Below are 14,219 nucleotides of genomic sequence, written 5' to 3'. Positions count from 1 at the left end.
GAGGTTGTGTTTTCATCTGCACTCGTTTGTTTCTTAGTTGGCGGGATTACACAAAACTCTTTTTGATTCTCTTAAACTTGGCCACTATTTCTTCCATGTTATGAGGGAAATAATTAAAAATGTTGCAAAGTAAATTAGACGTAATGCAGTGGAAGTTCCCCCTTTGTTACATTTAGTTACAGTGTAACCACAGGTTATTTGACCTGAAATATGAAGCATCGTTAGTTCCCGTTATCTTAAAGTACCACATTCTTATATTATATACTGATATGAATGGTTGACTTCATTCCCAGTTCTGGAAATGAATCCATTTGTCCCAGGGTAAATAGAGTTTGACAAACACAAAGTCATGTCCAGTTGTTTAAAGCCTTGATCATCTGCAATGTATTATTAACAATATTTTTTTATATATATATATCAACCTAGAATAAAAAATAAACATTAGACTTCAAAAGTTTATTCCAAATAACTTTTTGTGAACTAAGAGTGACATGAACATGGAAAACATTATATTATATATCCGTATGTATCAGTAGAGGTTTTGGGAAAAATAAAAAATATTTAGGCTATGGTATTATGTAATGGTTAAAACAATATTTTGGCAACTTAAACCCATAACTTTAAAAATTTAATAAATATTCGAGTGAGAGAAAGCACAAACACACGAGCAGAGAAGTTTCTTATGTAAAATAAATAGTATATATATATATATATAGAGTATATTTTTCACTAAAAGCTTTTATAATTTTAAATCACATTATAGTAATGTTGAGTCCTTTTGTTATGTGTTTGTTTTAATTTAGCTCTAGCACATGATCAGTTGATGACATTGAAATGAAACAGAGATAAAATCAAAGGCTAAGAAGCGACAGTGTCTCAAGCATGACTTAATTAAGACTGTCAACATTTGCATTTGTGTCTGCACGTTCGCTGCATTAGGATCCATGTCTGCATAATTAAATAGGAGAAGAGAACTACTTTGACTGGTGTTAGCGTCTTTCTCTAGACGTCGGTGGTTACGCTCATTTGAGCTGCTCTGTCCCAGTTCCCCCAGCATGCACTGGTCTCTGTGGTGAGTCTACATGAAACAACCCAGCGAAGACCCCCTGCTCCTCCACCCCCGTCCTTCCCCGCTGCCGTCATCTCCAATAGCTTTCCTCCTTGCCATGATGAAGTGTCGGGCTCTGCCCCCGTTGCTCTCCTCCCTCACATGTAGACTGGTGAGCCAGCACAGTAGAGAAAACAGGCCCAGCTGGTGTGAGACATGAGGCAACACTTTGTGCAAACCACTATGGATGATATGTTACCGGGCTGCACAGCATGAAAAGAAAACCACTTCTAAATTAATTAGCTGCAGTCTGAAAGGTAATTAGTTTGAAAGTGTCAGGGATTTACTTTGTGTGAGAAGCTCTTTCTGTGAAGGAACAAAGTTAAAAGAAAAGCAGTATTTGACAAGTACCCGTGCTAATGCCTTAGTTCTCTCTGCTTTATGTTTGTCTTTAAAAAAAATCAGCTGTTATCATGTCTCATAGCAAAGCTTTGACAAATCACAGCTTCCTTTTTTCGTACACCCTTGAACACTTTGTACTTGTTTACCTATGCTAATATTGTTTCTGAAGATATAACGACCTTGAGGCTGACACCAATTAAAGAGAGCGAGAAGAAACTAAAACACCCGCTCCCTTGTAAACAAATTTTAATGAATTCTTGTGGAAACGAGATGTGAAGGGGGAAAAAAACCTCATCATTAAATACTCTAGGTTTTCTTGTTCTCAAAGCGTCTTGTTTGTCGATAATGTAAGCATGTGTTTTGTTAGCGAACACCACAGAGTCTGATAAATAAATAATTGATCGTGGGGGTTTAGAGTTTGTTTGCTCTTGTTGGAATCAAAGAGAAAATTAACACAAGAATCAGCCACATTGTACATTGTTTCTGGTTTTGAACCCTGGGCTCTCCAGAGTGAGCACACATAAAAAAACAACGTTTTTTGGTTGAGGCTTGACATAACAGCTACATATACGCAACACATGGAATTTAAATGCCATGTTGACCTTTAGATTCTCTTTAGATGTGTCATTTTATCTCTGTCTTACCAGCATTGCATTTACCTGCATTATTCCCGCACCACTGCCTCCAAAGAGGGGCTCATGCTGTCTGTCAGGCTAATGTAAATTTCTGCTGGGCGCTTACATTGAGATTTTATTCACAATGGCTTGTGGCATAACTCCATTTTACAGCAGTCAACCCCAGTCTGTCACCTTGTACAGAAGGAAATTGTAAATGTGAAAAATATGCTCCTTGCTGACATCTTTAACTCCACTTCAGATTTGAATAGCCGTTCCGAAACACACGATTTAACAGCCACTATACAGCTCACACTGACAGCTTTATTCTTATTCCCACTGTCCCCCGTGTCTGTATTTCTTACTGCTGCCAAAAGCTGCAGCGATCATTGTAGTTATTTCAAATAGGCATCTGTTAAGAGTTCTAATGAAAATGAAAGTGCTATCACCTCAAAATGCAATAATACATCTGGTCTGTATTGGAGGGGCTGCGGATCGGTGGGGACTTATCACATCTATTCTGGGACTGCCCAAAGCTCCTGGGTTTCTGGAAGAACGGTCAATAAGAAATTAAACAGATTTTGGGTATTAACTTTGCTCTAGATCTAGATCCTGAACTTATATATTAGGAATACTACTTGATAATGTGACGGACAGGGACTTGGTGTCTTTATTGAGAACTATGCTCTTGAAAATTATTTTCCTGGTAGGAGCTGAAGCGCCCCAACATATCACAATGGAGAGGCAGGGTAAAACAGGTCTTTTTCATAGAGAAAATCACAGCAAGATCACAGCTGAAAACATGGTCACCTTTAATACGGGTAATGCCGGAGCTTTAGTCACCGCTTTCTTTCTTTTTTTCTTTCTCTGTTCTTTCATGTACTTATTTAATTGTTTTTAATTTAAATTGTATTTTCTTACTACAGGTGCAATTGCGTTCTTTTTTTTCTTTTATTAATTTAAGTTATATCTCAGGGATAAGCCATAAAATGCAGAACAATAATTTCATGACAATGCTCAGCACAGACACAGTTGGCTGTTGGCTAATAGCAGTAGCCAGGCTGATAGCGATAGCCAGGCTAGTGGCATTCATCAAGCTGATGTTGCCAGGTTGTGATTGTAAGTTGTCTTTTTCCACCATGGACTGTATATAAAGACCGATGACACAAATGCTTCCTAAAAGTGAAGCCAAAGTGTCTCGATTGCCGCCTGGTGGCTGGCTGCTGCCTCCTCCATGTTAGTAAATGGGATATGGACCAAACTAAAAAGTCAGGTCTTTCTTATCACACTTATGTATGTCCAAGTATAAATGTTCCTGCTAAATTTGGGTTTAATAATTAGTTATTTGATGCTTTAAAAACAGGGCGAAATGTCATGATTGAAAGTTTAGACTCACGATTGATGGAGCATGTGTGTTGGTGTCACTTCTGCACCTCCGTCCCTCGATCGCCACTGCACAGTCTCCAAATGCACAAGATGAGAGGGTTCATGTCCAGCATATGTTGGCTTCATTTCTGGATAGTGGAAGGTAGTGACGACTCATCATCCATATCTATATTCAGTGTATGGTTTCCAATTAAAACTTTTGCTGAAGTTGTTCTAAACTATAGTGATCTGACCTAATTTCACTCCTTTGTTAGCCAATCAGGCTTCTGTGTTGGATTAACAGACTTATTGGGACTTTGCCTAAACTACACTTACTCACAAAATGTTATGCCAGCCTTACACCATATCTGCAAACAGCATCAATAAACTTTATTATATTTGACTTCCAGCTCTCATGTTGCCAGTGTGAAACCAAACAGAGCGCAGCTGCCATGTAACAGTGGGCCAACAAAGACCTAACAGTGGCCTGCAAACAAGCCATCACATCACAATTAATAATGTTGCCGTAGCACACAGCTTACAACATGTCAAAATATTATTCTTCACAGCTTGTGTGGACCAAATGTGTTTTGTCATGCTCGGCATCCTGCGGTATACAGATCTGACGGGTCGTGGGGGTAGCAGGGGCTGTGTTAAAGGAAACAGATCTTTGTTCAGGCTCAGCCGACAAGGCTTTGGGGCTGTAATGCCCCACTGCAGAGTACCTGTGTCCAGAAATCCACTCAGAGCTAAGCAGCTAGCCCTCATGTGGTCAGCGTGATTACACTAATACGATTATCTCTTGCTTTTCTATCCTGTCTGGATTAGAATATCGGATAGCTGAGTAGAGAGAAACATATTTTAGACCTTAGCGATTTAAGAGATTACGAGCCCCAGCGGGACAGCACCATCCTCCACACCCTCACCCACACTGATTGCAGAACACATGTAGACCTGTATAATACACTTACCCCAAAAAAGAGTGCTAAATTGCATGTGCATTGAAACAGATTGCACATTTGGTTGGTGGGCGTTTTATGGGAGATCAACTAAAAAGAACAGGTGGGGGGGGACTGGTGGAAGAGATGCCTGTGACCAATATTGCGATGCAGCAGCAACAGTTCATGTTCTGTGGCATGAGCGCTCAGGCACGACACTCGGGCCATTGTAGCGAACAAGGAGCGCACACCAGGCAGCCGGCCGGCCTGTATCTGGTGGGACGATCAGTGCCCTGGCAAGAGAGGGATTATTTTTGCTTCTGTCAATCCAAACATGCTGACACGAGCAGAAAAAACCGTTCTGTCCGTCTTCTTCCTGCCGTCTCCTCCTCAACAACTGCAGCCATCTGTGCCTAACGCTGTGCCAATTAGCACCTACCTTTCAAACGTACTAAATATAGACACAGTCACAACCACTGCAATTATTTTCAGGCTTTGTAAATTACATTGCCTGTGCTGAATTAAAGTATTCGCATCTACTTCTCCCAATATTTTGAGCACTCGGGTAGAAACGCCCGATGTTGCATATTAATTAAGGCAAACGTACTAAATGGACAGCCCATGTTATTCTGCACGCAATCCTCAGTGCGATCAGGCCCTTACTGTGCTCCCCTGGTGGTTGACTGAGGATAGGGGCCTCATATCGCTCCATCAGTACCTTATGCTTCTTGTCAAAGAGGATTTGGAGCTTCACTCTGCCTGCTTACATGGAGATATGTGCAAGATTCTTGTTTTTTGCATTGCCTTGCGTGATAAGCAGTTTAGTAGCGACATCTCTCCACAGATTTTTGTCATGCCATAGATTTTATATACTCTTGATTTTATTGTTGTGGTTTTCTTTTCCTTTTTTTCAAGCATATCCCGTGGACCTTAAATCAACAAATGTATATTGTTAGGGCTGCAAGAAACACTTACTTTAATTTGGTCATTGGTCTTTTAATTTGATGTATCAATTATATGTAGCTATTGATTTAAGGATTCAGCTCCATCAATGATTAAGAATCAAAATTGTCCAGTAAATGCTCACTTATTTCTAAAAAAAAGCTTAGTTTGAGGACATCTTGTAAATTGGATCCTGTTTTGCTGTACGTTATCCCATCTTTAATGCTGTCTCTACACGTTTGGTCACCAGACCCACACTTCACCAGTGTAACTCTCACTTATCACGACTGCTGCCTCAAACCTGCTTTGTACGAACCTGCTGATTATTGACTTGGGTTGCGGCTAAGAGAAAGTGACTGTGCAATGGCTTCTAAACACCATGCAGCATCTAGGGTAATGTGTATATTTGCAGCCCAGCGGGCTGACGCATAACAGCTCCCATTTAATAAGCAACAGCCTGCAGGGAGCCCTGGGTTTATTCATCCTCCAGTAGCTCCGTGCTGGATGCAGGAGCAGAGCAGCTGGCTGTGAACTTCCACTGGACACAGACACAGTATCAGCACTAGACTGGACTGGCTGGAGAGTCATTGATGTAGGTCACAGTGTGTCTCCTTGTGTAGTCAAGTGTGCCACTTGTGTCTGGATTTGACACCCGAGACTGACTCATGTTTACTTTTGTCATAAATACACCAGTGAATACATTTATACACATAGACTGTCCTGTCTTTTAGGTTACAGGGGTTAAGCTGTTAACATGTTTGACCTGTGACCTCATGTGTGCATGAATAAACCAACAGAATATGATATGTTGTCTACTCATGTGTCCTCCCCCTCTGCAGCGTTTGACTTACCATAAATCATGGTGTCTAGACTGATGCAGCATAAGGCCAGTGTTGACTCCTTTAATGCTTTTCAATTACCTTTTCGCTTGCAACACACCTTACTGACTACCTGACTACTGGCATGCTTGTGAAAAATAATCAATTTTCTCTGATCTACAGTGTGTGGTAAGATTTCAATTAATATAATATAATATTTTCTAAAAAAGACAGACAGGTTTTGGTGCATATTTCTACTTTTACTATTTTCTTTATTAATTAAGTAATTACATTTCTGTGTCAGAGATTTTACATAAAAGAAAATGTTGAATAAGGGAACATAGTTACCCCTCCTCAGGTTTCACACACTGGTAGTGTTAAATGTTTCTCATTCTCCATGGTCTTCCAGCTTTTAGTTAAAATGTTCTGTCCAATTGTAGAATAACAAGCTGACTCTGAGATGGAAAATGTCCAAGTTTGCATCACTCTGTACACGACACAATTGTATCTTGTAGAGTATTTCTTGTTTTCGACTTCAGAAGAAAAGGAGGTCCGACATTGTGTGTTCTGTTTTGCACCGGAAAAAAAGAAAGAAAACTATGTATGTCGTCATGGCTGAGAAGCACTTTGTTGTTGTTTTTAGTCGCAGCTATGCAACATCCCGGTCAGCTTGCTCTCTCGCCCTTTCTCGCTATTTCCGGTTTCTGTCGGAGCCGATTATCGTAAGGTTTGATATTTACGATTCGAGACTGGGGAGGCTCTGACTCAATCTGTAGCATTGAGATGATTTTGTAAACCCCCCACACTTCAGGATTATTTGGGCAGATAATCGGCACAGAGTGACCTCCAGTCGGGAACGCCCCTGTGATTGTCGGAATGGGCAAATCAGGTCAAACATCGCCCTGATTATCCTTTAGTGTGCAGCAGCCTTAAGGGGAGCTCGCATCACTGAAAAGGACATGAGCTCCCCTGAAAGCCTAATCTGAAACATTGTGGTTTTATGTTAAAAATTACTGACTTTTTGATTTTCTGTACAATGAGGTTCCTGAAAGAAATAGGAGCTGCCCACAAACCACATATGTCACGATATTCATTTGGTGTGTATTGGTCGCACAGTGAGAGCCACGGAGAGGGAGACACACAAACTGGATCTTCTTTTTAATACCCTGCTAGTGACCACACTGCCACACACTTTCATGTGCGTGTATATGTCACTGAAAGTCACTGTGTAATTAAAAACTCTGCTGTATGTCATTTTCTTAACATTGATGTAGAAAAAAAAAGCCACATTAAATGGTTCGGTGTTGTTTCCACTTGCTGTAGAGGTGATAAATTGTGGGCTATTTTTGGAAACTATGGGTTTTCTTCATAACAACCCCAACATGTTTCCCTGATTAGGCTGCCAGATGAGGCTCAGTTTTTGCCAGGATTCATCATAGAAGAGACACCCTGGGATTCTCTTTTAGCCAACCACCCTTTTTTCTGCATTGATGTCTCATCTCTCCTGCTGTCGTTTCTTGATGCCCCCTGCCTCTTCTCTTCCATCCTCTGTTCTTTTGCCCTGGGCAACATCTCTCTCCTATAAGACAGAGATGTGATGGGTGGTGCTAGTGTGGAGCAGATTGATGTAGCTCTAGCGACACAGCAGACATAGAGTAAAAGCAGCTTGTCACACCAGGTATTCCCCCTAACAGATTTGCTATCAAAAGCTTTCGTCTTCACATCTGAAGGAGAGATGGCGCTGTTCAAACACCCACAAACCTTTACAGGATTCTATTCTATGAGTCTCCTTTCTCATTGATGATATCACAAGAAATACAATTTCATGGCATAATTGTCATCACTTGCTTCAGAACTACATGTGTTTTACAGCATGCTGACAGAGCAGAGTTTATCCCGTCATCCCTTTATCCAGTCATTTATCCTCCTCTTCTTTCTTCATTAAACTACACAGGTTGATAAATGCTGTTTTCGTCCAGCTAGGCTGAAACTTGTTATATAAAAGCTGTTCTCTTTCACTCTCCCACAAGGCCCATTTCCTCGTCTTTTCTGAGGCTATAAGCAAGGATAAAGCACTTGTAGAAAAAATGCTGCACAACTATGACTCAAGGGCCATATTCTTTCTCTTATATAATGACAAGGCATCCCAAACTACACAAAGTGTACTCCTCTCTGCACAAACACAACCGGGAAAGGAAAACGGACCTTAATTTCCTAATGGCTCTTATCCTCGGTTCAGGTTCTTTTTTTATCGACAGACTCTGGTATGCCATCCTATTACATTTGTTGCTAGAATTAGATTAACTTCTTATCAGGTGAGGCCTAAGTCCTGCTAAGTTCCACCTTCCACGTATGTGTTGTCTGGGTTGGAGCACATCTTACTGCTGCTAAAGCATGCCAGAGAAGGATTTGGCTGGGGCTATCATTGGAGGTAAAAATCAACCCAGGAGAGCATTGAATATAGGCTTTACTGACTTTTGCCTACAAGTCTGGTATTCAGTAATAAGAACGGCTGAGCCCCATACCGAATGAAACAATGTCATATAAACACTCCTCTCAGGTTTGAGTAACTCAGGCTGAGAGATTCGAGGGTTTTAAAGGTCTCGCTGCAGTTTTTTCTCATGTAGCCATGGATCACTGCCAAGAGCTGCCAGAGCTGAGAGAGAATGGGGCTGAAAAGAGGTATTGTCTGGACAGAGAGAGATATTATATAGTCATTGACTATTAAATTCAAAGACACGCTGAAAAGACTTGAAAGGTGAAAAACAGACCTGATTCTGTTCAGCCCCATTTTGATTTGATGGATGAATAATTTTTTTAACAGCAGTGACATTCTTCACTTCCCAGTACACTTCATACACTCTGACAACTGCTACTGTCACTGAAGTTCCCTAAAGGTCTGTGCTGTGCAACAGGGTGAAATCCTATCAGAGTGAGCCTGGATGACACACATAGGAAGCTTTGTTTGGATTAGACGACCACAGAGCTTCTCAGCCTCGATGACATCACTTGGTTTGTTTACACCAACATGGTGTAGTATCCTCCTATTGGCTTAATGGTCCTTTTCCCCATTGTTGGTAGCCAATGGCAACATGATGACCAACTAAGATAACAAAATATCCATTCAATTCGGTGTTGGGGGTTCTGCAATCTGTGTCCAGCTTCACCAAACTGAAAGAAAAGCTGCAACCAGCATTAGAACAAGCAGCCTGTTCCAAACAGGCAAGTGTAGAGGGGGCAGTGTACTAATGTGGAAATCTCCTTCAGAGCCACAGATACAACTCCATGGTGGTTTTATGGTAATCTGTGTGATGATTGACACAAACATATCAAATTGGTGCAGTGCCCTTTCAACACATTTATCCCATCTTGTCTACATTGGATTTAGCTCAATAACAATGGAGCTGACATTTTCAGGCGTTCTGTTAACTTGTATTTCAAGTGTCTTAAGTGCCAGCTCAGCACAGATCATGTAAATAAAACACTTTTTGACTGTGAGTGAGTCATGGGAACCTATTTATGTGGAAAATAAAAGCCTGCACCTGCCATGCTGTTGTCTAAATTGTTTTTTATGCAACTCAAGCCCTTTTCCTTGCTCAGAAGCTGCAGAGTATACAAGAATAGATAAGTGTTAGCAGCTGATCTGCATACATACAATTTTTATTCATAGCAGTGTGCTTAACTTATCATGCTGCTGCTCTCGGAGGAAAATTTAATACTTGTGTAATATTATACAGCAAATTGTTGCCTTAGAAATAGCCTTTGGGTTTGGCACAAAGCCTAGAATTGATACAGTATGTGCGAATTGATAACACTCCACTAAATTATACTTGGTCATAGCCTAAAATAGGAAAAGAGATTTAAAAACAAAGAGCTCATCTTTGTCTCTGAGCCAATTATTTTAGTTATTTTTGTGTGATGACTAGAGACTGAACTGAACCTAAAAGCACGGCAGCAGACAAACTCAAGTGCCAAGAAAAAGGTGTTTTATTTATCGAAGGTCAAAAATACAGGCAGGAGGGTCAAAACCAGGATATCAGCATTGAACTCATTAATTTTGTTTGCGGCTAATGTTAGTTTAACATCAATCTGGGGATGCCATTTCAAACGAGTCGGCATGTTCGATGTGCTACCAGCTACATATCTGTTAGCTGTTGCACATGGTCGGAATACAGCTTTTGTACGATGTACTTGTCTTTGTCCGTCGTCTTTATAGTTGACTGCGAAACTGAAGTGTTCCCACACAGCAGACTTAATTGATGAGGGAGTGTCTTCAAACTCCAGTTTGTCTGTGGTCGCCATGACCACGAGCCAACAGCACATCCGGTCCTTCGCTAAAGTTGTCCCTCGAAAGGCCTGTACCAAATGTTTTGGGTTCTGAGACATGTTCTGTTACACCCCAAGTTTTAATGGTGTAACATCCAGCTAATGTTTAAATGCATGCTTGACAACATGCAAGTGGATATCTGAATTAAAGCTGGGGTGGGTAATCCCCGAAAAGCTAGCAAGAGCAGGCTTATATAACCGATACATCAAACCCCCTCCCATCGACCCTCTAGTCAAAGCTACGCCCCAACAACACAGAAATGTACAGCTACTAGAAGCTAAATTCTGGCTATTGTCTCTGCTTTAGTGGTGTATGTCTCACTGCCTGAAAACTCTGGTCATGCAAAGTGAGACCACGGGCAGGGTGCATGCAGGCAGGCAGGTCGGTTAGTGACACACAAGTATGCCAGCCAATCATTTCATTTGGTCAGAATGGGCCACACTGTTTTTTTCCCCCCAGACAACTATATCTATGATGGCTGTTGGGATGGGAGAAGATTTCAACAAATGTTACCTTCTTTGAGTCTGCAGATTGGGGCAACCAAATCTCAAAGACCTTAGATTAATGGAGTGGGTCATGAACTAAGTTTAGAGACAGTAAAATAAAATAAAAACCTGCAGGCAAAGCGGCACACATATGAGCACATGCATGCAGACACACACAAACACACACGTCCATGCCCTCGGTAGCTGATTAATAAGAGCACAGCCCAAGGCATTTACCACCACTCCATTATTCAGTTTGATTATCTGGAGGAAATGATAGAGTATTAGAGCTTTTAATGACTTTGGCATCCCCTCGTGTATTACTTGCTGATGAGGACGGTTTTAATCATTGTGCTGTGCGAACTGGGTCCAGAATCACAGCAGCATATTAATACAGTGTGCTGCAAGCTACACACAAACACAGGTTAACAGGCCTCATAAGCAGAAAAATGGCAACATGGGGATGCGAGCAAATTAAAATACATGATTAATATGCCTATTCTTTGGAGGAGCTGGGAATTTGTTCTATTGGACCTCTGACACTGCTGGCTGGGAAAATTATCCCACCTGCAGATGTAAATAAGATAACAAATGCTGACAGTGGATGCACACATCATTTCCAATTCCCAAGGTCTGACAATTTATAGTTTACACAAGAGTGCGAATAAATAACATGGCAGTCTGATAGAAGAGTCAGGGAAACAAACTGGAACTTTGCCTTCTGTCTTGCCTGCTCAATGAGGTTTTTCTTTCTTTAAATTTTTTTGTGTCAAAGATCTATCAGTGATGAAAGGATGACTGAGTGAATTATATAAGTTCTGAAATGCTATATAGTTGTTCTTTATATGACAGTAATTCACGCTGGTGGCCTTGAGTCATATGAAACTGGGAGGAGGATTTGAGTGAATTCATGAGTGTGAATGTATTTTTTAATCCTGAGCTGAACATGTTTCTTTGTTATAATCTGCAGCTAGTGAGTTCTGTCTTAAAGGGATAGTTCACCGAAAACTGAAACTTCGCTCATTATCTAGTCACCATTATGCTGATGGAGGCGTGGGTGAAGTGTTTGAGTCCACAAAACACTTTTGGAGTCTCAGGGGTAAACAGTGCTACAGCCAAATCCAATACAATTGAAGTAAATGGAACCACTTCTTCTGAGGTACAAAACAACAGAAAAAACATAAAAGCCTCCTGTGGTGTCATACAAGTGTCCGGAAGCCCCAACATTCATATTCTACTCGAAACAAGGTCATTTACATCATGTTTTTAGCCTAAATGCCCTCTGTTCATGGTCTCGACCACACACCAGAAAACCGCACACACACTCTCGTCGAAGAGTAAGCACGGGGTGCGCGTTCCCATTGCTACGTCCGCTAGCGTAGCCACTTCCAGTAGTGGACTTTTAGGCTACAAACATGGTGTCGAATATGAATGTGGGGGCTTTGACACTTGGATGACACCACTAGAGCAGTACGGAGGCATGTTACTCCAACACTTCACCCACCCCTCCATCGGCATAGTGGTGAGTAGATAATGAGTGAATTAAAATGTTTCCGTGAACTATCCCTTTAAGTGTGATTATACTTATCAATATATTAGAGTCACTTTAAAGAAACACTTACAATATTATGTTACGTATCAACAGGACTGTCTATAATTCTACTTGTAAATTGATGCTTTTTAAATGCCAAAGCATCAGAGTTGATTTGAAAAAGGAAATAAAATCAATAGTTTTTACAGCAGCTGGACATTAAAGTAACAATAGTGTCACGTTAGTTCTTACTCGTAATGGTGTTATAAAAGCTATTATGAGCTCTTCTGCTATCTGGACCAATAAAAAAGCTGCTTGCTGTAAAATTCTGGTCAGGGGCCAAATCTGCAGAAAGAGACTTGTCGCCAGAAGAATTACCACTAATGGATTCAGGGTCACAAGGCCTAGTGTAAAACAAGTTGGAGGGGATGTACGCAAACTTGAAATCTCCATTTAGCTCACTTAAATCCGGAATGTTTCACTCCATCACATCAGTCTGGTCTCTGTGGGAATCAGAAATTATGCTTTTACTAATGTGAAAAGATTGCAGTGCGGTACTGTATGTGCACTTTACACAACCACTGATCAATACGCATATTTTTAAAAAGGTTCTAGTAGTGCTTGCAAGTTTTGCTCAAATATCCGGTGAGAGCTCAATACTTTGCTAATTAAGAACACACATGCAAATAGACAAAATATAAGCAAAGGAAAAAACATCTGTGACAAACATTTGACAACACGTGCACAGATTGAAATCCATTCATCAATCAATCAACAAATCTGTACCATGGAGAAATATGCTGAAAAATAATGGACAATTCATCCAAATAAGTCTATCACAACCAAAAAGAGAAATTGTATTCAAGCTGACACATCCGTAGTGATGGAAAAAAAAGCTTACAACTTCAATTCTAATGTAATGGGAGATTTTTGCTACACAGCAGGTATATAACAAACGTACTGATTTGTACAGTATATGTCCAGACTTGCAACCCGTATATAGCCCGTATCACATAAGATGCTCAAGTTACAAATCTCAGCAGTATTTTGTGATAATCTGTTGTCTGAATTTAGCTTTGTTGTACATATTTGTGAAAATCTGCAGTCTTGTTCTATGTGTGTTGTCAAATAGGGTAAGAAGATATTTTTTGACTTGATTGTGATTTAGTTGTGTGGAGCTCTCAGGGCCACTTTACAACATTCAAATTTCATTCAGGGTTTTGCGAAATGCTCTCTGTCCACACAGGGGTGTACTCTTACTTTAAAAATTAAAGTTGTCATTTGACAGCGTCGACTATTGTTTCTTCAATTAGTGATCTGAATGATTTTGGCTTCAGTGGTGTGGCTCCGGATCAGTTAATCTCTTATGTCTCCACATGAACGTTCACTGATCCTCTTTCCTCTCTTTTGTGGGGTCCTCCAGGGGTCTATTCTGGGTCCCCATTTATTCCCTGTCCACATTCACTTGGACTTAAAAAAATGAAGTTGTCAGGTATTGTTGGTCAAAGGTCAACGTCCCTGTGATCTCACAAAACATGTTTTTGCCAATAAAGATAATGTTATGCTAATTATGAAAAGATTTCACAGAAATTTCAGTCCGGATAGAATAATGATGTGAAGATATTGTATGTCCAAACGGTCAACTCCACTGCATTATCATAATGTTTTCTGGACATTATTCAACACCAAAACTGCACAGTAGAGGGGGAGATTGTGGCAGCATTTCCTGTAACTTAACTAGTTGGCGGA

This window comes from Hippoglossus stenolepis, chromosome 15 (assembly GCF_022539355.2).
Source record: "Hippoglossus stenolepis isolate QCI-W04-F060 chromosome 15, HSTE1.2, whole genome shotgun sequence".
Classification (NCBI taxonomy): domain Eukaryota; kingdom Metazoa; phylum Chordata; class Actinopteri; order Pleuronectiformes; family Pleuronectidae; genus Hippoglossus; species Hippoglossus stenolepis.
The sequence above is the reverse complement of the archived record's forward strand: the minus strand, read 5'-3'. Positions refer to the sequence as shown.